Source organism: Ciconia boyciana, chromosome 1 (assembly GCF_034638445.1).
Source record: "Ciconia boyciana chromosome 1, ASM3463844v1, whole genome shotgun sequence".
NCBI lineage: Eukaryota > Metazoa > Chordata > Aves > Ciconiiformes > Ciconiidae > Ciconia > Ciconia boyciana.
This window is the reverse complement of record NC_132934.1, coordinates 196002173-196024757: the sequence shown is the minus strand read 5'-3', so window position 1 is coordinate 196024757 and position 22585 is coordinate 196002173. Positions and strand designations below refer to the sequence as shown.

General features: G+C 40.1%; 1 long non-coding RNA gene across 3 annotated transcripts in view; it reads right to left on the bottom strand.

The window, feature by feature from the left end:
* Positions 1-7458: 7458 nt before the first annotated feature.
* Positions 7459-22585, bottom strand: part of LOC140646449 (uncharacterized) — a 41075-nt gene continuing 25948 nt past the window's right edge. For 2 of the 3 annotated variants that reach the window (XR_012040436.1, XR_012040434.1), the window contains 2 exons: positions 9143-9316; positions 7459-8310 (listed from right to left, as the gene is read on the bottom strand). This is a non-coding gene — a long non-coding RNA (uncharacterized lncRNA). The remainder of the gene's footprint in view (positions 8311-9142; positions 9317-22585) is intronic. The other variant, XR_012040435.1, reaches the window with a different exon arrangement.

Here is a 22585-nt window from a genome sequence, read left to right as displayed (position 1 = left end):
TCCTTTCTCCCCAGCTCCCAAAACAACATTGTGAAACACCTTGGTGAGACTCCTCCAGCAAAATTTTCGAGGCAGTGACAGTATATAAGGAGCCAGACCTTAGAAAGTCTCTGTCCACTTGAGTGCTGTTGTTGCTGACAGAGGTGAGAAAAGGAACTTGCACCAATTCCATGAGATGCAGGAGGCGCAGGACACAGGGCAGCACACCTCCCCTGGGGCAAGAAGGTTGCTGTTCCATGCCACCACCTTCTCTTGCAAATTTTGCTTTCTGTGAAGGATACCGCTTACTCCCCAGTGGTTTTGGCTGGAAGGCAGATGATTTCATAGCTCGCTTTGACAATGAAGAGATTCAGTGTCGCCACTGGACCTCCGGATTTTGTCACCGTGTCCTCCCAAGGAATGAGATCATTGTTTCTTTGGGTCAAAATTAAGAGAATATTACAGTGAAAATGGCACATCAAAAACTAGCTTGTCAGTCAAATCCAAAGCTACTATTAGGCTATTTTTAACGAGATCTGAAAGCCCTTCTCAACAAAAATGTTACATTTTCAGCTCAGAACGAGAGCAAAACATCTGCAGAGACAGGGCACCTGGGCACATGTACTTATGATGGAGCTGCTGATGATTTAGATTGTCGCTGTTGCTTTCAAACGCTTCCAGCCGTACAGGCGGTAGGTTGTTCGCAGCACATTCAGAAAAAGCATTGGCCGTATTTGCCCTTTTCCTGAGGCTGCAGTGCCAGCCTGTACACAGCCCAGATGAACACAATTCTCAGTTGCTTATTAGATGCAGACTTACAACTGATTTTCTCCTCCGGTGTCTTATTTGAAATCTTCAGGACATACTTCAAATATTTCCTTAAAATCATTTCTGGAAGAGAAAGACTCCATTCAAAGAAATGAGACTTAGCATGGCTGCAAATAGTAGCAATGCATGGAATGTGCTTTGCTTTACCTTTCCAGCTGGATTTGCTCAGATTGTGTCAAGTAACCTGCATATATTGCTGGCTCTCTTCTATTAGTGATCACTATCTAGAGAACAGGGTTTCAGAAGGCCATTTGTCCTTTCAGCGTGGATGAGTGGCTGGCTACTCTAGATGTGTGAGTAAGTGGTAACTGAGGAGAAGTAGCAGCCAGACAAGGTAACCTTGGCTGACTGAAGGAAGTGGTCTGGGAGAGGCAGGCAGGGAGCAGGGATGGCACCAGTGCCGCTGCAGTAATTTCCTTGCCAGGCTTCATGTGCAAACAAGCTGATTTTTGTTGACGTGTGAGCCCTGCAGACAATTCCATTGTTTCTAGAGCTGGTATGTTCTTAAATCAGGGTCAGTACTTACACAGTGCTTTTATCCATAGAGTGGATAACGTTTAAATTTGTATGCTTTTTAAGGAATTAACAGATATACAATAAAGTATCCCAGAAAACGTATTTCCATAGCAAAAGTGTATACCCACACTGTTCAGCTCACAAAGTGGGTAAAACTGATGAAGATATATCAGTATGGACTTTTCTTCTGATGATCAGTACGCCATGAACATTTTTTCACAGTGACAATGTGAAATGACTAACCATTTCATGGTGATGGTAACGGAAATTATTTACTATTATGACATGTGATTCCTTTAGTGTCTTATTCCTTATGTGTAAGTACATAACTTCTTTAAGCGCCTCTGTGAAGCTCTCAATGCAGAGTTTCAGACAGATGGGAACTGTGTTCAGCTTCAACAGCAAAAAGGAGTTCAAGAAATGTTCTTCCAGAACTGCACTATTTCTGAAATCACTGACTTGTTGAGATGTTTGCTTTGCTGAGAGCACAACATGCAGTGCAACATCCACTTATCTCTTCAACTTTCCGGAAACATTGCATCAAATATTTGATTCCTCTCCAAAATCTCCAGACCATTTATGTGGTTGTACACCCAAGTCCACCACGAAGATAAGAGTTATCAGCTGCCTCTAATAAACCCAAAATGCTGCTGTCCACCTTCACAGACACTCTAAAGGTATTAGTACTCAGCCTCCCTCACTTCAGTCAAGAGGCAGGTAAGCTTCTGACGCTGACACCGCTATTAGACTTCTACACCTGAACAGGCAGAACCCAACCAGGCCTAAGGTGATTAAAAGTATCTGAGATTCCTTCCTTCCTATTTTATCCAGCCCAGAAGATTCAACAAGATACGCTCCCTCACACCCGTGACTCCTTTAGATAGCCCTCAATCCTACGTGTTAAATTGGAAAGATTCCTTGAGCCAGGTATAGTGCTGGGACAGAGCTACTATTCCCTTATCTATATGTTTTCTGAAAATACACAATATATAAACATCACTCTGACCTGTACTCTGATCCTTTATACAGGACTCTATCCATATCTGCAACACAGGCTAAACCATCTGCTTCTGAATGTGTAGAAGACACCTGAACACCAGCACAGTCCCTGATATTAGAAATCCTAGTACAGTATTATCTCCACAAGATAGGGAAATAATGTCAATTTATGGGATGCTGATATCCGAAGAAATAGAGGATGCAGCACACATCACATCTGGTAACTACACAAGATCTACCATGATGTCTACACTGCATACAAGCAGTTACAGGAACTGCTGGAGGAAATAACCATTAGCTTACAGCTTCAAAAAGGAACTTGCACAGTTTGACAGGACAGTCTGGCGCTTTCGCTGAATACAGCCAAGTGTATATGGTTGTCACTGAGTAGTGTCTGTCTCACCCCTGACAATGCAATGGTAGATAAGTGAGTGTTTCTCATTCATTCAGGGAATTGTCCACATCTTCAGCAACTTCATTAACTTGCTAACTTCCCAATGAGATATGGTGCTCAAGGAAGATTACGAGTTCTACAAGTTATCAGAGTGAATCACTTAAGGAGGGCAAAGAACATACCCTGGAAAAGCAGAAGAAGCCTCAAAAAACTGTTATCCTTTCTCCACCCCTCTCCTTTCTGTCCCCTTTCTCTCCTTTTCCTACACTCCTGTGCAAAGATAAGCTGGAAAATGCACTGTGGCAGCTGTACCTGCTTGCCAAATACTCACCAGTAGCATTATTTAATGGGAAAGTAATTTTCTAGCCACCACCCCTCTCCCCCAACCCCCAGAATGGTTATCCAATATATATTATACTCCAGTAGGTGCTGCATTGGTCAAACACCTACCCTTACATGCAGCTGTCCCAGTTTATTACTGGCTCAGGAAGGAGGATCACCTCTTACATGGTTGTTCAAAGAAACGAAGTCATGCTAGTATTCTTACAGAGACTGTCTCCAGCTTCTATCATAATCATCCTGTTTCTTCTACCATCTTCTTTCCCAGAGCCATCATTTCCCTTTATTTAAGGGCTCTATTCCAGGACTTGGGAGACTCAGAAGAAGAAACTGAGGCAACCTAGGATGTAAGAAATGACATACTTTATATCATCTAAGCCTGTGAGACCAAAAGGTGTTCAAGGGAATGCCCACTTCTCTCATCTCTTTCCAACAACAGATGTTTTGAAAAGGGCTCTGTGAGCTCATCATCGCAGGGGATCAACTTCTACCCCAAGTCACCCTGTGCTACCAAAATCTCAGCATTAACTTTTTTCATTAACACACATTTGTAGCCTAAATCTATTTAGATTAGTACATTCTTAACTAGAGGCCATTTGGCTTTCTATTCTGTCCTTATTCACCTTTACTCGTTTTTTGGGAGTTTTAGAGGATTTTAAGTCTTTTACATTATTTTAATTCTCCTTTTTTCCTTATTTACCATGTTTCCATGAACTTTAATTTTGTTGAAACAAATTAAGTCCCTTATTGAATATGTCCCAAATTTCACTGAGGGAATGGTGCCACAAAAGAAAGGTGTACTCTTTTAGAAGCCAAAAGGCAAGACAGTTCAAATTTGTGTAAGACACAACGTTAGACAAACTTGCGTTAAATTGATCTGCAGTGCTGAGAGTTTAAACAGTCTGTAGTTCAATTTAATGAAAATCTGATGGTTTCCATGAGAGATAAGTGTGGATCTGGCAGTGCGGATTCAATTCAGATGCCGATATGCATAAAAGTCATTGGGTAGGCCGAGATGCTTTGACCAGGCAGGGATCTGATTAGTCTCCTCATGGTAAATTTGACTCAACGTTTTCCTGAAGTATGGATAAAAACTAAAATGAGTAGCCACTCCTTTGCTAAGAAATACTGAAGCAGTAAAACTTTCAATAGCCTCTTCGAAGCTGTGGATTTTGATTGCTTGAACTCTTAGATGACTTAATGAAGACAGCTTTTATAACAAGAAATTCTTGACACTATGTTATTTCTTCTATTACAGCATAACAGATCACATAACTGTTCTAGGGTTTCCAAATGTAAGCAAGTGGCTACTGATGGGATTAAATGGATGTAAGGGATGCATATATTCACGTCCATTCACAGTCTCTATTTTCAGTGGCCCAGACAGTCTGTTACTAACAAAGGTTTTGCATTCGATCCTACAGAATTTTGGTAGGTACGTATTACCACGTTATCCATAGTGCTTAAGGTTTTGATGTATTAGTGTTGCTTTCCAATTAAGATTATTATTTGTTATTTCACTTCTATCACTTAAAAACCTCAACACAAACACAAATACTTTTGCAACCCCTCGCGCACGCCCACTCTTGCTGATTTCAGACCTTTTGAAGTTTATAAAGCATTTCAATATTTTTAAAATGTTCCATCCTTTTCCATCCTCTAATAATTACATACTCAGATGTGTTGAAGTCATATTAAATAGACGTTTATTTTACCTGACCTTGAAAAAACATCAATTTCTGACCATACTAACACAGGAGTAACTAGTGAAGTAATTTTACTTCTGTGTATGTGACTAATAAAATACAGTTTTATGTCTCTTTTTTAATAGAAAAATTAGAGAAGGAATAGAAAAGAGCCACAAAAATAATCCAGGAATGTGAAAAAATAATGAGAACCATAAAAAGCTAAATCTGTTTAGCTTTAAAAAAAAAAAAAAAAAAAGATTGAGAAGTAACTTGATTACAGGGTAAAAGCACCTTCCTGGGGAGAAAATAGTGAGTACTAAAGAGCTCTTTAATCCATCAGAGAAAGGCATAACAAGAATCAATGACTGGAAGCTGAAGGCAAACAAATGCAAATGGAAATAAGGTAGAAAATTTTTAGCAGCAGGCATGATTACTACTTGTATTATCCTAGTACCTGGAAGTCAAGTCATGGATCAGGGCTCCCTCACACTAGGTGCTGGTAAAAAAAACCCAACAACATACCAACTCAAAAAAACCCCCAACAAACCCAAAACGAACAAACAAACAAAACCCAGAAAAGAAAAAAAATCCCTGCCAAAAGATTACAAACAACGTATAAGATGAAGTAACGTAATAAATCAATGATAATAGTATCTGATATGACAGGCAGCAGTTTCAGGCCATGGTTTAACGAAACAAAGTGTTGAGTTGAAATACTGGCTTAAGGTGATTCCGCCCTACCAAGACTGATTCTTCCTGCTCCCACAACTTCTCTACAGCTGTGAAAGTTCAAAAACTGATCCTTATTAAATTTTTAAAAAGTGTTAAAAGCAGGGTTTTAATTTTTTCTTTACAACAAAATGTGGGTGGAACTGATGTACTTTTGCAAGCGTTGATTTTTATGAATTTCGGTGAATGACTTGACCAAAATTTTCCTAACTACCCATATATCTCAGTATCATGTCCGGCGCTGTTTACAGGACATCTGAATTTCCTGCATTACTTGTGGGAAAAGACTGCATAACCCAGAGAAAAATAGGCAAAAGCAAAGCACAAGGTTGCTTTGTTTTCCTCATAGCAAATCACTAGCCCGGTCACCAAATCTCAAGCGTCATCCATGGATAAGGTAGAACATTAACAAAAACTGAAGCCTAGCCCGTGGTCTGGCAAGACTTCCCTGAAAAAAACCCTATAATCCTAATCAAGTCTAACATAAAAGATAAAGAGAGGAGCTTGTGATTCTCAACACCACTGCTCTGGCACTGGAGTCTACACGCCATCCTTGGTAGCTTACAAACACAACAGGCCACCACAGTTTGACCAGGAAGATTAAAAGTGGAAGCTGAGAGCAATATTTTTTAATTATAAAAGTTTTTACTACATATTTTTGAGATCAAGAATCATATGGATTGTCCCTGAAATTAATCTGGGAGAAAACTGGGAGACTTGAGGAGTGCCTCCTCTTATTTTCCAACAGAGAAACATGGATAGGAAAAAACCCCACCTTTGATTTCCATTTCTTTATTTACACTATTGGCAGACTATAGCAACACACTGCACACCCCCAACATCTATTGCACTGAGAAACTCCGGAGGAGCTCATTTCTTGGGCTAGGAATACTGAAGAGAAAACAAAAGCTAGGGTAAACTCTCCACAAAAGGTCCCTGAGACTGAAGGCAAACCAGGTATACCCGTAGCATTTACTACTCAGCCTTCTTCCTTCCCTTCCTCCCTAGAGGTGGCCAGCGTCCTCCTACCGGCTGATGTTCTGTATTTCACTGAGCTGAATATTCACGTTCGGATGCTAGACAGGGAAATGGTTACAAGCAGATCTAAAAGCATTCATTTTTTCTTGTTCCTTGTTAAAAATACTCCAAGCTATAGCTATAATAAGCTACATTAAAAGAACGTTATTTCATTGCAAAGTTCAAATACTTAATAGCCTTAATATTTGGTCTCATTCACTCTGCTAAACTTTTCCACAGGACCATGGCCACCCTGTGTGTGCAGGACACGCTTCTCAGGAAATGAATCAGGGTTGTGTATCGAATTAGATTATTTATAGGTTGGTATATGTTTGCTCTAGAAGTTGTGCAGAGAACAAGACAGACAACTACAGGAAGAGAGCAATGGGCATGTGGTTAAGGCAGTTGAACGCCACACAGGAACACTCAGTTCTGTCTCTGCCTCCGCCACCGGCTTCTGTGAATGAGGAGCGAGTCAGACCAAGCACCTTGGCAGATGGCCACCAACCTTGTTCTTCCTCATTTTCTGGGAGTCCAAACCGAAACACCTTGGGCCTTTTACGTAGAAATGCAAAGCAGCTGATTATAATGGAAGCTTTGGCTTTTGAGCGAGAAATAGAGCTGGAGGCACAAGGTTAAAAGGCAGGAGAACCCAATTAACATCATCAACTTTAATACTGACTGAACAAGTGGCTCTGTTTTTTCCTTGGTCAAACGGGACAACAGTGCTTTTCCGCTCTTCTGGAAATACGCAAAAATTCATCAAACACTGTGAAGCTCTTAGATATCATTGTAATAAGCCTACAAAGGAAAAAAATGAAGGTATTTCTGATTCTCTATATACAGAGAAAGTTTTGGATCTTTTAATCTGTTAATTATCCTATATTGCTACATACTTGCTTTAAAAAGTCTATACAATATAAATACTAACATGCATAGAGATGGAACATATCCATTCTTCCCCTCAAACTCTATTTTTAATGTGATTTCGCAAAGTCCTGTACAGCTCCTATCAGGGCTATTTAACTTTAGTACTCAGTGAAACTGCAACATAGTCATATGGAATAGGACAGGGAACAGCACTCAGTGTAAACGAAAGATATTCTCTGGTTCACAAAAATAAAAATATCCTCACTCTGCTGTATAGTATGTCATGTAACCACGGACACAGAAATAGAAAAGCAACAGGAGAGACAGTAAAAGTTAATGCCTTTTCCTACCCATTTTATTGGTCTACATCACAGTGTATCATCATATTGAAAGCTTTCAGTAATAGTAGGCTACTAAGAAGATAGCACGTTGAAAAATAAAATAAAATAGATGTACTTTGTGTCCAATGAATAAAAAACAAATCTACCAACATCTTAAAAAATGTCCTGAATAGAGTTCCAACAGTTACTCTGACTTCAAAATCTGCCCTAAGAGAAATACCACAACGATTGAAAATACAGGTGATGATCTCCTCCGTTTTAGCTAGGAAGCCACTGAATGTAAAAATATAACACAATAATCACGGCAATCATGAGGTTTTGGCACACGACACAACAGAAATATTTTAACCATGTCTGACAACATCCTAAGCACACAGTGCCTGAATGCTGCTAAAGTAGATGTGCATGAGACTCAAAGACAATATCGTTTTGTAGGATACTTTTCATGAATTAGCAGCCAATGGACAGGGGAATAAAATAGAAATTTAGGTTCAGGCCTACAATCAGATCTTCAGAGTAGAAACTTGCTGTCATCCAGAGTCCCATCAACTCAGTCAGGCCCCATGGCTATCGAGGTCCATTTGAACAAATCCAGTGGCAGGATTAGGGCCTAAATATGTAAACAGAAAAAGGATGAAATCAGGTAACACAGTGCAGAGGCCTAATTAAAGAGACACCAAACTAGTCCCAGAAAAATACTCTGAGTGTCTATACCATTAAAAGATTTGCATTTTTACCACAAAATGCTGCAGCTACAGGAAAGGCTACAGTGATATCTTACATCAAGAGGTTTATACAGCATTAATTGATTTCAGCATATTCCCCTTCAGGCAAACACGCGTACTTGCAGTGTGTTTTCTCACCTCCTGCGTGCTGCTGCTTTTTCATATTTATATATAATTTGTTTTATTATTTTAAATAGAGTGGTCTAAAATCAGTAAAGGTGATATTTTTATCTTCATCAGCTCTTCATTTCTAGACATGTAGATTTTTAGCCTCTTAGTAACATGGTGGCAAAAACTAAAATGAGATAATCTTACCATATTTTAAAACACTGTAAAACTGACAGAAAGTACTATTATTACTATAAAAACATTCACTGTTATGCCCATCTGAAGGTTGTGAGGAGTTCTAGTTTGGCAGCGTGTTAGATGAAGTCACTTTTTATGCTGATGTTTCTCCCTAACATACTAACAAAAGCTCACGGTAGCATATACCTAGTATCATACACAATTGCCAATGAGAAAATGTACTGTCTCAAAAAAATGTCTACCTTGTAAGGAGGTTTGCCTGCTGAAATACAGGCTTTAATACAATAGGAATGTGCGACAGCAGTAGTGAAGATACTACAGGAATATCAGGTTTATGGTGGAACAAGCACACAGAGACACAGGCTACACAGTGGAGTATTGTGTCATCTGAACTTCAGCAGCAGCACTTACCATCTACCCCACGTCCATGCCTTCTGCTGCACTTTGCACCTTCACCGATACTACCTCTTTGACATAGCCAGACCAAAGACAGTATGAGGTTGTCCAGGAGTTCTTCCCTTTACTGTAGTAGTTATACCTTCAGAGATCAGCATGTAACCAGACAAATCAATATAAACACACTTTCTGTCAAAAAAAAAAAAATGTTCAGGAGAATCAACTATCTCTAATTACTTTTATATCTCCTACTTGATGGCTTAAGACGCAGCAAGGTCCTTTATATGAAATAAATTAATAAGTTTAAAAACTATTGCAAGATTATGTGAGGACACGAACATCTGAAATTCATTGAAAGAGATGTTGATTTGTCTATAGCACTGATGGAGAAATAAGGACTCAAATTGTTGTTATTTCTAGGTGGAAAAAAAATACTATATACAAAGTTTTCTATTCACTATGCACATGGACATTAAGATGCCCTTTTTGCCGAGATGTGACACTGACTTTACTTAGACTACTTGCATATGAGGAAACTCTTAGATATGCAAGACAGATGTGATTTCCAAAATTTGTGGGAGAAGGTAATGATTTTGTCTTCTTACTGTTGGTGTTAGCTCTGGATAGATATAAAAACCTTTATTTCCATTTGAATGTTGGATTCCCATTTGTATACCACATGCATGTCAGAAACTGGTACATGATAAAGAACCCGTAACACCACATTTAGAATATAGTGTCATATTTTGTTTATTTTATCTCAAGAAGTTACAGACTAAAAGCTGGCTGCCGCTCAGTAAGCACACCGGGGCGGGGGGAGAAAGCGCATCTCAGCCGGGCTCTGCCTCGCTGCTTGCAGGCGGAGGTCCCAGCCGCAGGGCTGAGCGTGCCAGCGGGGAGCAGAGGGACGCCTGACCTCCCGCCTTGTCTCTCCCCACCGGCTGTGAGCATCCAGCCGCCGGGATCCCACAGGCATACTGCACTTTTTGCCCGCAGATGTCTGGCATGCCATGAAGTGCACTTGCTCATGAATTTACGAATTCATGAATTTTTAGCAAGCAAAAGGTCATTTACTGCCTTACCTGGCCATCACTGCTCTTTCTCTGAATAACCTGAAGCTATTGAAGGACTACTAATATCAAATTCATTTCCAAAGAGTTATATTTCTGAGTAAAGGCAATTTTAAAATTTCTCTTTCCCGAGCATACTACATACTTTGATATTTTAATCTGGACACCTAACTGCTAGACACCTAAGACAATCTTTCTTCTTCCTCTTGCAAAAATGCATTAACAGTTCATATTTCCACACCTGGTGGAAATGTATCTATTATAAAAATAACAAGAAAGAAAATAAAAAGCTGTTTGGTTTTTTCATTGGGTTATGCCTCCCTGATACTAAAGTTGCCTCATCTCTGATTTAAGTGAGAAAAGCCTAGAAACAACTCTAATTCACACCTGTTTACTACCATGCCCATACGACTATATGCCAGTGGAAAATTAGCCAAGAGCAGATATTATTTCTTCTACCCGTTCTCTGGTCCCCCTTCTCAACCTGTGAGTTCTGGGACATGCTGAAGGGGGAAGGAAAGGATGACTGCTGCTGGTATGGGACCTGGCTATAAAAGCCTCAAGCAAACTGAGAGCTTCCTCCTGCTGGGGAGAATTCTTACATCATCAGGCAAGACCAGAATAAGGAATGGAATCAATTAATTTTATTACTGAAGTACTATGGAGTATAGTTATTAGAAGACTTGACTTAATAATTTAATTGTAAACAAATTGCTGTACCCGGTGTTTATTATTACTATAAACCAAATGAAAAGATCAGTGCCTTCCCAGCAAATGCAAAACACACCTTTTCATGCTAGCCACCCCACTGCGATATAACAAATCAAACTGAACAATTAACGTCCAGTCCTTGGTGGCAGGTGGGGAAATATTCTAAACAATATTACATGGGAAGCAATCATAGGAGTGAAGAACTCCAAATAATGAACAATACAATTATATTTGAGGACAGATCTTTAAGGTTTTCATATGAATGACTTAATTTCTGGTGACACACACAAAGCTGCACAGCTACACCATCATCCTGCCTATTGCTCAGACACATAACTCTAGCATCACCTTAGATCCCAAATTTACTCCAAATCCTAAGACTCATGTTCATAATTTACAGATACTTTCAGTGCAACATTTCTAAGATGGTATTTTTCTTAATTCTTCCAATCAACTGAAGCATTCAATCAGGTCACCATCATCGCATTTTGATTCAGCAACATTTTTCTCTCTGCTTTTGAGAAACGCAGCCTAATCTCACTCACGTTCATTCAGAAAACTGCTGCAAAGACCCTTTTCCTACTTGATCACTTGGAGAACACGTCACTGTCTTCACAGCTCTCCCTGACTTCTCCTCTAGTATCTGTTACTTGTCTTCACTTTCAAGGCCCTTCCTCGCTTATCACCACCGCACCTATTGTTCCTTAATCACCATCAGGAAGCCAGCTGTGGTTTGCTGGCATTTGAAGCTAGGCCAATTTTCATCAAACATGAAGCTGAAAAGACCGTTAGATCATACTGTCCGATTTGTTTATTATTTTGTGTTTGGCTAGAACACTTCCAAAACCCCCCACTTTTTACTGAAAAAAAAAAAATTGGAGCTGCTTCTTGTATCTCTTCCCTTCATATCTTCCACCTGTCATTCAGTGTCAGCAGTCCAGCTTCCAGCTCCTCTCTCACCCACACATTATATTTTCAAACAAACCTCTCACACCTTTTCCTGTTTTACACCTTACACTTTAGGGAAACTCCCTTAAATACTGGAAAACATCCTTCATTGCTCTTCTTCAAAGCCTTCTCTAAAATTCAGCTTACTAAGATGCCCCTACAGGCCCTATGAGCAAAGCATGTGATAAGAAGGTATATACACACCACCTAATTTTAAGTGTCTAAAGTAGGTGAGTGTGGGATGTAGGAGATGGATCCTCCTATACAGTAAACGGAGGGAGGCTGCTGTTGAGAGCGATTTTGACAAAGGAACTCCTAAAGTATTCCAAACTGTCCTCTAAAGGAGTCTCTCGATAAGCTGTGGAAATGGCCTAGGGAGATCAGTCTTTTGATTTAGGTACATGAATTGGATGCCTGAAGTATGAATGTTCCCCCTCAACTCCTAGTATTTCCCTTCTCATCTGTGTGTATTTTCTCTTTTCAACTGTATTATATTTACACTGCAAACATTTAGGATTGCAGATAATCTTTTCAGCCCATGTTTGTGTGGTGCCTGGCATCACAGGAACTTCAATGCCCAAATAACACTATTTTACAATAATACAAAACCAGTCTTACAATGCTATACAGTATTTTATTAAACAGTACCTGATCATGCAAGTATCATAGAATTATGCACACATGCCAGATAGAAGATGCATAGCTATGCATCAACTTTAACTTTGTTATTTTCTAAATTCCTTAATGCTATAACAAAGAGCTGGAATGTGTTCATGGCTGGCACCAGTTGGTTTTCTCCCCAGTCTGAATGATGGGCAAATCCTCAGGACAATTCAACACAGTGAAAGAGAAGAGAGAATAAGAGTGATGGGAAGGTATATGTGGATCCAGGATGCATACAGAATTTTTGGCAGAGGAAGCAGGGTGGGGGAAACAAACCATGGAAACCCTTGTCATGTGTGTGACAGATGTCATAAGCTATTTTCTGACACAATCGATGAGAAAATGGTAAAATGTAGGGCTGGTAAGGTAAAAGTAAGAAATACAAGGAGCCCCTTCATATATGCAAAGAGTTTATGTCCCACAATGCACGCTTCTCCCTGTTAAACTTATTGAACTTTAAATATACCCTATTAAAAAGGAGATTTCAGTAACATGAAGAAGGTCCCTAAAGCCCAAAATAAGGAAGCAAAACCCCTAGATATATCTTACATGCTAAGAATATCTCTGAGTCTCCAAAACCATGCTTATTGCTGGGAAAAAGATAATAAAACATTATGAAGAAACAATGAGCTTCAAGAAGTTATTTGAATCAAATAGGAGTCTCACACAAATTTGGAAATCTAATCCTAGTACAAACAATAAGCAAAAGTCATACCAGGCATCATGTACAAAAGAAACAGAATGTAACAACTACTGCTGATGATGATCTAGTTCTTGCTCTGGATCTATTCATCCAGATAACAGAAAAGAAGTTCTTTCAAGAACAAAGCCCGAAGTAAGAAAATAATTCCTCCTGAAGCAAACAGACAAAAAACCCTAAGACACAGACAGTCATAGATCAAAACCTGATGAGAATAAAAGAGGCAAAATATTGGATTACATGATTGATTTAATTATAATAAATTTCATTAATGGCAAAGAGTCAACTGCAAAGTGTCTCAAAAGAATGGATTTGGTCCTGTGTTATGGTATAGTTGTTAATATTACAGAAATGGGTGAGTGAGTACCATGGCATAAAATCTGCACTTATTTAGGTTACTTGGAATCATGGAAAACCATTAATCTAACCAAAATGAGTAAGTGGGCCCTAAAAATGCCAAATCAAGTTTAAATGATGATAGACAACAAACACATACTAAAATAAACCCAAGAGAAAACAGTCTGTGTTTTATGAAGTTTCAAATTAAAGGCACAACTATAGGGAACTTAGTGTAATAAAATTCAGTATGCTAGGCAAGGGAAAGGTAAGTTACCTACAAAATCTCCAGATAAGTTGATGTTACCCACTGACATTTATTGTCCCATAGATTTAATTCACTCACACTCTTATGCTCACTTACTCACAAGCACCAAGACTGATCTGTCCAAATGGTCTGGCCAGGATAACTTATGCACAAACCAGAGGACAAGGGCCATCAGCTATTAAGTCCTCACCCCATTTCAGGGGTTGTTCTTAATTAGCAATAAAAAACTATTTTTTTGATGAGATCCTTTAGGATATCCTTCAGGAATCATCAGCTGTGACAAGATAGTCCTTTGCCTCAGGATCTTGCTTACCTTGCCTTCCATAAATCTTAGGCCAATTGCTGTCCATTGTCTGTTTTTCCTCATTTAGCATATAGGTCTGAAATGTATGCCTGCAGTCTCTTCTCCTGTTCAGCTAATGGGAAAAGGAACGGTGTATGTGATGTACTACAACCTTGTTGCCATCCTTCTGCTGTTAGCATGCAAGGTCTTCTGCTGGCAAGTCATCTGTGCTGCGGCACACAGATACTGCTGGGAATGCTGTCCTGGAAACGGTGTCCTTCTTTATCAGTACAGGCCATTTCTTTAACTCTTTGTTTCACTCTTTCTCCTTATGCTTACACACACATTTCCATCCCTCCCGCATTCATACCAATCTTAATACTTCTATTACAACTCTCTGCATAGTTTTATGTTAGTTAAACTGATCTGATGCAGATCATTGCAGAAAGGATACGTTCCATACTTCTACCTCCTCCTTCCTTTGCCATGTGCTCCTCTATTTTCCTTGCAACAGCAGCAGCAGCCATCATTGGTAAGCCTGATCAGGGAGCAAACCAAGGGAAAAATCAACCCTTTACTGGTAAGACTAGGACTGCTTTTTTAACGGTGTAGTTCCATGAACTGGATCACTGGGGCAGATGAATGTCAGCGTCAGGTGCAAGGGAGGTGGTAGGACTGCCTCTGTTTAATGGAAGTTGTTCATTAGAAGATCAGTTATGCCGTAATGGGAAAGAACAGCAGATGCCTTGGCCTCCCGAAGGAACTAGGGCACCACTTCAGCAGTTTAGTGAATATCTCTGCTCAATATGTTGCTACACTCAAAAATAATAAAACAGGCTGCTTAAACAATGGAAGAGAATTAGAAGAAAGCCAGTGTAATAGGATTATAAAAATCAATGCTGTGACCTTACCAGAAAAAAACACACGAGGTACAGGTCACCCCTTCTCCAAAAGGATACTAAAGAACTGGAAAGAGTTCAAATGTGAACTATGATAAGCATTGAAAATATCATATTAAGAGAAACTGGTGACTTTAAAATCAAGAGCGTTATGAGTGGACATAAAAAATAATAAATGCTCTGATCAGACATTTCTATGCTTGCTATCTTATAACACAAGAAAAAAATATTGAGAAACATCCGCAGCGTGGAAAATTCAAAACTGATCAGAAGAAATGTTTTTCACGTCATATGTAATTTATTCATATTGATTATCAAGGAAATTCAGTTATTAATGTAAATACAATGCCCCTATCAACACTAGTATAGATCAAACCAGTTACTATATAAAGAAATCAGGAAGAAACTTATTTGGAGTTAACATCACCTGAAGCATCAGGATGTATTTACTAGTGAAAGAGGAAACTGTATTATGGTTTAAGCCAATATGATAACTCCTATGTAAAAATATCAATTAAAAAAAAGGAATAGCAACTTGATTTCATTACTGAACTTTCATTCACAATCTCACACTAACTTTTCCTACAGTTTGCATTAACTGATGTTAAGAGCTCATTAACAACAGTATAGTGATAGAAGATTTTGAAACAACTGAAGTTTGGCCACTTTAAGCTCTTATGTGAGCAATAAAGGCAAATACATGAACAATGAAAATCAGCATGATTATATACTCATTTTCTCCATCACTGCAGATTCTACCTAAAATGTATTTTTCCTGATTTCCAATCACAGCCAGTTTCTTAGAATTTTGTTTATTTTTCAAAGACCTGAAACTGAACATTTTTCCCGTTACCAATTTTTTTTTTTAAAGGATTGTTTTAGCAAGGATTCTCATCACAGATCTTGCTAAAAAGCACCCAAAAAGTGACTACTTACTGATCACCCACAAACAGGGGAGCTAGAAATAGCTTAAGTACAAATTCCTTAGTATGCCACCACTATACTGCTTGGTTATCTTGATTAAATCATCCTGTTTTAGTTTGAAATGCATATTGTCACAGCACATACTAGAAAACACATTACCCCTTTGTATTAGTCATTACAAAGACATACAGAAAATTAGAATTCTTTCTCAAAGAACAAAGAGTCTTAATTTTATTAAGATAGGCAAGGAAAAAAAAATGAAAGAGAGCATAAGGATGGGGCTTCGTATATTTTGTTTGAGTTTTTTCCACTGTGTCTGCGAAGGTAAAGAGAATATAGTAATATCTGGGGGTGGGGGATAGAGGGGAAACACGAAGGAGAGGCTGCCAGCACTGCCAATGCAAGGATGGGACTTCATGGTTTAGTAAGTGGCTGAGTCAGGTAAACAGAGCAGAAATAAATGGCTGAAGCGACACACAGTACAATAGAGGGTACGAATGAAGATGCAAAAGGTCAATAATACAGATGGCACAAAGAACCAAAAAGATTGCCTGGAAACTCTTTCTTGGGGAGAGAATGCAGCTGGTACCAGGACGAGAGAAACTGAGAAATTTAAATAGTTACATAAACTATGTGCAGTGACACTTGAATGTAGGCAAGTGTACTGATTCTGTTAGAGAAGGGCTGAAATCAGTTGATGTAGAGCTGTGGGCCCGAGAAGACCTTACTGTCCACAATGACAGAAAAGCCGACTGGCATAAAAGCAAGCCAGCAGGTTGCAGAAAGGCAGTATTTCTGAATTTCTAAATCCAAAAGGCCACATACCTTTCATCTGTGTTCCAAAAGCAGCAGACCATTCACCACCAGGAAATCGGAAGATAAAATTTATTCCCTTTGTTTAACTTACTCTGTTTTGCAGATGACACAAGCTGTGAATTCGTGACTAAAAGAATTGTCGCTTGCCAGATTTACCTTTTAGTTGTATAGCTTTTGCCTATGATCATTTTAATAACACACCCCACTGACAAATATTTATCACTTTCTAAAATAAAAGGGACATTTTGCTTTTCTAAACCTATCTTATGATATGCTTGAAAATATGTACTGAATATATATAACTTGAAATACACTTCACTGTACGTTTACCTGCCAAGTTGCCCCATGCACTTTTTTTCTTTTAAGTAGAGGGTGGGCAATTGCAAAAAATGAAGCTCTTGGGGGAGAAGGTGTAAACTAACTTCATTTAGATGTGAAGGAATTTCTTGTTAAAGACATTTCTTTGCTCATTCCAATAGTATGACAGCTATTTATTTGGTAGTATAAGTTTTTGGACTGAAACAGACATTTCTGAACTTCTTGTTGATGATTAATGTACAGTTTAAGAGAGCTGTTACTTTGTGACAGGCACTATAGAAGCCAAGAGTCAGATAATATATCAGCTTCTGCTCCACTTTAATTCTAATTTAATGATCAGAACTCTTTTATTCTTAACGTCTTGTTTTAAATATTAAACTGCAAAGAGTTCAGCAGGATACATTGTAGTTGCTCTAAGAGCAGAACACCTGTCTTGTAGTGTGAATATCATGTAGGCATTAAGCAGAAGATACTTTAATATTAGCCAAAGCATATTTTTGAACACGAACATTTGCCACAGTCCACTGTATATCCATTAAAGGAAGATCTATGTTTACGCTATATATGCACAAAAGGAAACTGACACAAACAAAGCAATAAAATTACTTCAACTCATATGGTAAACTTTCAGTAAACTTAAATGGTAAACTTAAACTTACTTATCATTTGGTCCGTATGTTGTGCAAATTATTTTCCTGAAACGAACAAAATATTTCTTGCTATCTTAAAGGCTTTCACCTATAATTATTTATGCATTTTTTCCAAGGGACACAAAAGCTCTAGGCAGGCGCGTGCCTCCATTCTAGTATATGGCGCAGAATTACCTACGAAGGCATGTTCCCAGCACCAAACAACTCACAGTGCACTCTCATCCGTGTCAGAAAAATGTGCAACTCTGATATTAGCAGAAATATGAATTATGAATATTAGCAGAATAGGAAATGTTCTGCTAATATAATATGAAATCTTTAATATTAGCAGAAAAATGAAATATGAATATTAGCAGAAATATACACGGGCATCCCAAACTCAAGCCTATCTGCTGAAAGCACAGTTCAAATAAACAGTAAAAGACAGCTCTGGGTCAAAAAGCTTACAGCTCAACCAGACTGCACTACGGCGAAAGGCTAACGTAGTACGAGGCAGCGCGGAAAGCCACGGCTGCAGCACCGAGCCTGCCGCCCGAGCGGACACGAGGCCCGCGGCAGAGGAAGACGGGAGGCAGAGGAGCAGAGGACTTATCACGGCGACAAAGGTGGCGCTGGCGCGGGCCTGTCGGGCGGGGACGGAGGGACGGAGGGAGGGGGCAGACAGCCCTGAGCGGGCCCGCAGCGGCGCGGAGGCCGGGGCGGCAGAGCCGCGCGCGGGCAGGGCGCGCCCCACCGCACCGCACCGCGCCGCGCCGCGCGGCGGGCAGCCAATGGGGAGCGGGCGCGCCGCCCGCCCCCCCGCCGGCAGCAGCTGGGGCGGCGGGCAAAGGCCCGCGCGCCGCCGCGGCCCCACCAGCTGCGGCCCCGGCTGGCTGCGGCTCCCCGGGGGCCGGGCGGGAGCCGCCCGGGTCCTAATGCCGCCGAGCCCGCAGGCGGGCCGAGGCCGGGCGGGGGCTTCTCACCTCCTACCCCGCCGTGCTGCGGCGCCGGCCAGGGCTGCCGCAGCTGGCTGCAGTCACCCAGGCGATGCCCCGATCAAGGCAACGCTTGACTCGAGTATTGATCTCACGGAGAAGAACCGCAGGCCACCTGAACGTACTCATGTGCAACACCCCCGTGTGCGGGGTGACTGGCAGAGCTGGGCACGGCCACGGGTGAAACCACCGCCCCGGGAGAAAAGGACTAAAGGATTCAACAGGAACAGGAAAAGGAAAAGGTCAGTACCTTCAGCACCTGACATCAAACCTGTCTATGCTTATAAGAAACCCTGATTAGATCCTCAAAACTCAGCCCCCAAACTTAACCTTAGAGCTGCGCATCTTCGTCCCACAGTACAGGAAAGGAAAAAACACTCCGAAAGAGGTAGGAAAGCGAGAGCAGGACTAAAACCGTACATGCTGTAGCGCACACTAATAAGATTCCAGGATCTCTCCTGGCAAAGGAAGGATCTTGACAAGCCAAAGACTCTGAAACAGAGAAAACTGCAAGAAGAGCAGCCGGGGTGAGGCACCTTTTACACCTGTAGACATGGAATATACCAGCATGCCCAGTTTCTGGCTTGCTGTTGCTACCTGGGTTTATAAAAAGCAAATGCAGCCTTACAGGAAGGCAGAGATACTGCCCTCTGCATCTACACCCCATTCTCTCAAACACATCAGCCTGGCCAGAGCTGCAATTTCTGATGTATTTTCACTCTGCTACCTCCTTCCTCTCCTTGCCTATACTTCAACACCACTTGAAGATGAAACAGTAGTATTCTGTTATATTTCTATACCTTTTACACTCTTTTAGTGAGACATCCTTAAGTGACCTGAGATGACTTGGTCTGGGGTGCTAGAATTAAAATAGCTACTTTTATTGCCTTCCAGTGTTGCCTAAGGAAATTGTGATCAATTTTGTTAATAGTTACAGAGTTTTCATTAATGTGTCTATAGTCTCGCAGCCCAAACCAGACAAGGGATGGACAGACCAGCTCCACATCAGTGGAAGTAAAGTTAGGTGAGCATCGACAACCTTCTCTTGAAGAGGAAGAGAGACATAGACAGAAAGACTCACACCCAGTGCACAGCCATGAGAAGTGCAAAGTGAAAAATTTATGGGAAGACCACTCTAATATGAATGTATCTGTTCATTTTGGCATAAACTCCTCCACTACATATTATGCATGGTAGAACAGGACCGTTATTTAAAAGCCAAAGTACCTGACTCATGATCTTGTATCTATCCTATCACAGCAATCTGTCTTATTCTCAAAACCACAGGTCTGTCACCCAGAGAACAAAAATTCTGGAGCTGTGTACGTATTTTTAATATACAAATGAATGGGGACTGTGGTGGGTTGACCCTGGCTAGACGCCAAGTGCCACCAAGCCACTCTATCGCTCCCTCTCCTCAGCTGGACAGGGGGAGAAAAATACAATGAAAGGCTCGTGGGTCAAGGTAAGGACAGGGAGAGATCATTCACCAGTTACCATCACAGGCAAAACAGACTCAACTCAGGGAAATTCATTTAATTTATTGCCAATCAAAATCAGAGTAGGGTAATGAGAAATAAAACCAAATCTTAAAACACCTTCCCCCCCATTATAGTTAATACTACTATATAGTACATGGAAAAAAATAAAATCCTAAAGATTTAAAACAATATCGGAAAAATTTTACTTCATTTACTTTTTAAAAGCCTTCCTCTCATCTTGCTGCTGTGAGTGCACATCTGTCTCCATATTACAGATACTAAAGAAATGTAGGACTGGAACCCCAGGCCAGTTTTAGACCTGCTTCTTGCAGTGTTCCAGTATGAAGCTTCTGTAATATGTGATAATTTGTGTGACATGTTGTCAGTAGGTAAATCTGTTTTGGTCTTTGACATTTTTATTAAACAAGGAAAAATTAAATTGGTTAGAAAGCCAAAATTCAAGGAGAGCTAAGATAACCAGGGGTCAACTGATTCACTCTAATTACTGTTTTCACAACATGGAGAGCATGAGATCTGTGATATAAGCTTCCCAAATAAAAGCATTTCTGAATTGGTATAAACCATTACAAAAATACACAGGTGGCAATGCAAAGTAGATACTTCTAGTCGCTCATCAAATAATGCAGAAATGAATACACCGAAACTGCGCCACTTGTTTAAAAAAAAAATCAGTTTCTCAGTTCCAACTTAGGCTCACAAGACAGATGCAGCCTACAAACTCAGCAAATCAATGGTGTGAAAAAGAGCAATCAGACATGGTAAAACACAGCTTTTTAAAAGAGAGTACATTGAGTAAGTAATTGATAGCACACATGTCCAATGTGCACAAAACTTCACAAGGATTCAAACGGGTATGAGCATCTTCCACATTTTTATATGTAATGGCATCAGGTTTCACTGTGGGCTGCAATATTGAGGGCATGCCTTTAGGCTAGCATGTTCATTTAACATATGAGTCATCAGAGTGGAAACAACGTAACAGAAACATCCACAAACTAATGAATTGTGAAAGAACTATAACATTTTCCCCCTCAGGCTTCCACCTACTAAAGTGTCACAAATAAAGTTAATATCACAAAAATGATTTAGCAAAAGAGGAATTAAACACTAAATGACAGTCAACTCTTTTACAAGTCAATCACTTGTTTTAACTGTTTTTATTTGAAACAATACCAGTCAGTACAGTCACCTTAGAAAAGATCAATAGAAAAAGACACTCCAGCCTCAATTTTTATAACTACTGCAACTACAGATAAGATACCTCTACAACATGGAAATTGCAAAGTAGGTTTTTCTTGGTTGATACAGTCCTTCAGAATTTGAGAGGGTTTAAAACTAAGAAGATCTCGCTCCTCCCTTTCCGCTCCTCCCCCCAAGCTGGTTTAAAATATAAACAGATCAAATAAATAACCAAACACTTGCCATGCAATGAACCAGAGTGAAAGATTAGCCTGGAAAAAAAAAGTTGTGAGCAGCCTAACTTCCTCATCCCAAGTTACTACAATAGCCTACAGAATCACAGCAGTTTAAAAAACTACTTATAAATATATCTAAGCTTATATTCGTATATCTAGCACGCATACATGTCCAGTGCAGCTAGAGGAACCTAGTATGCCCTTACATTACAGCTGCTGATTTGTGTTTTGTATTTTGGCACTGGAATGAGTGCATACCACTTTCAGGGCCAGATTTTATCTCCCACCCACCTAGAAAGTAAAAATGAAAAGCTGAGTGTTGCACAAAGTGACGTTAAATAGAAGTCACTATTAGTCACTTCCATACCAATCTAATTTCAAATGAGGAGACTGCTTACATTAATCTTTTCAGGTCTAACTTGTGCATTTATATCAGGCCTTTGGAGTCTGGCCGCAGACCTCTCAGGCATTCTCTGTACTTCCTCTCCCAATATCTTAGTGAGGATACTCTGTTTTAATTAATGCTGCCTTAGGTACCTGTTAAGTTATGGCGCATGTCTATACTGTGGAACTGAGTATAGTGCAACTGGATCTTGTCAGCCAGGCTGGTACTCATCCCCCCCAGGATACACTAGGTTTTGCTGCTCTCATCAGGTGCCCATAGGAGGTATCTGTGCTAGCACAACTGTCTGAGCTCCTTATCCTTGCATCTCAACAGGGCTAAGGGCTCTGACAGGCACACAATGGACCGAATGCTGTTACCACTGTCAGACATTAACCATCACCCCTCTGACAGACATTGTCCATCCAATTAATGCCTAATCTGCTTGTGAATCAGCTCCTGAGCCACCACAGCTTTTAGCATGGCATGAGAAAATTAAGAGCTCTTGAGGTCTGTCAAAATCCTAATTTCACTGGAAGTAGCATGCTGCTGGAACAGCTACCTCAGCTATGAAACTAGTTCATCAGAAGAACACTCAG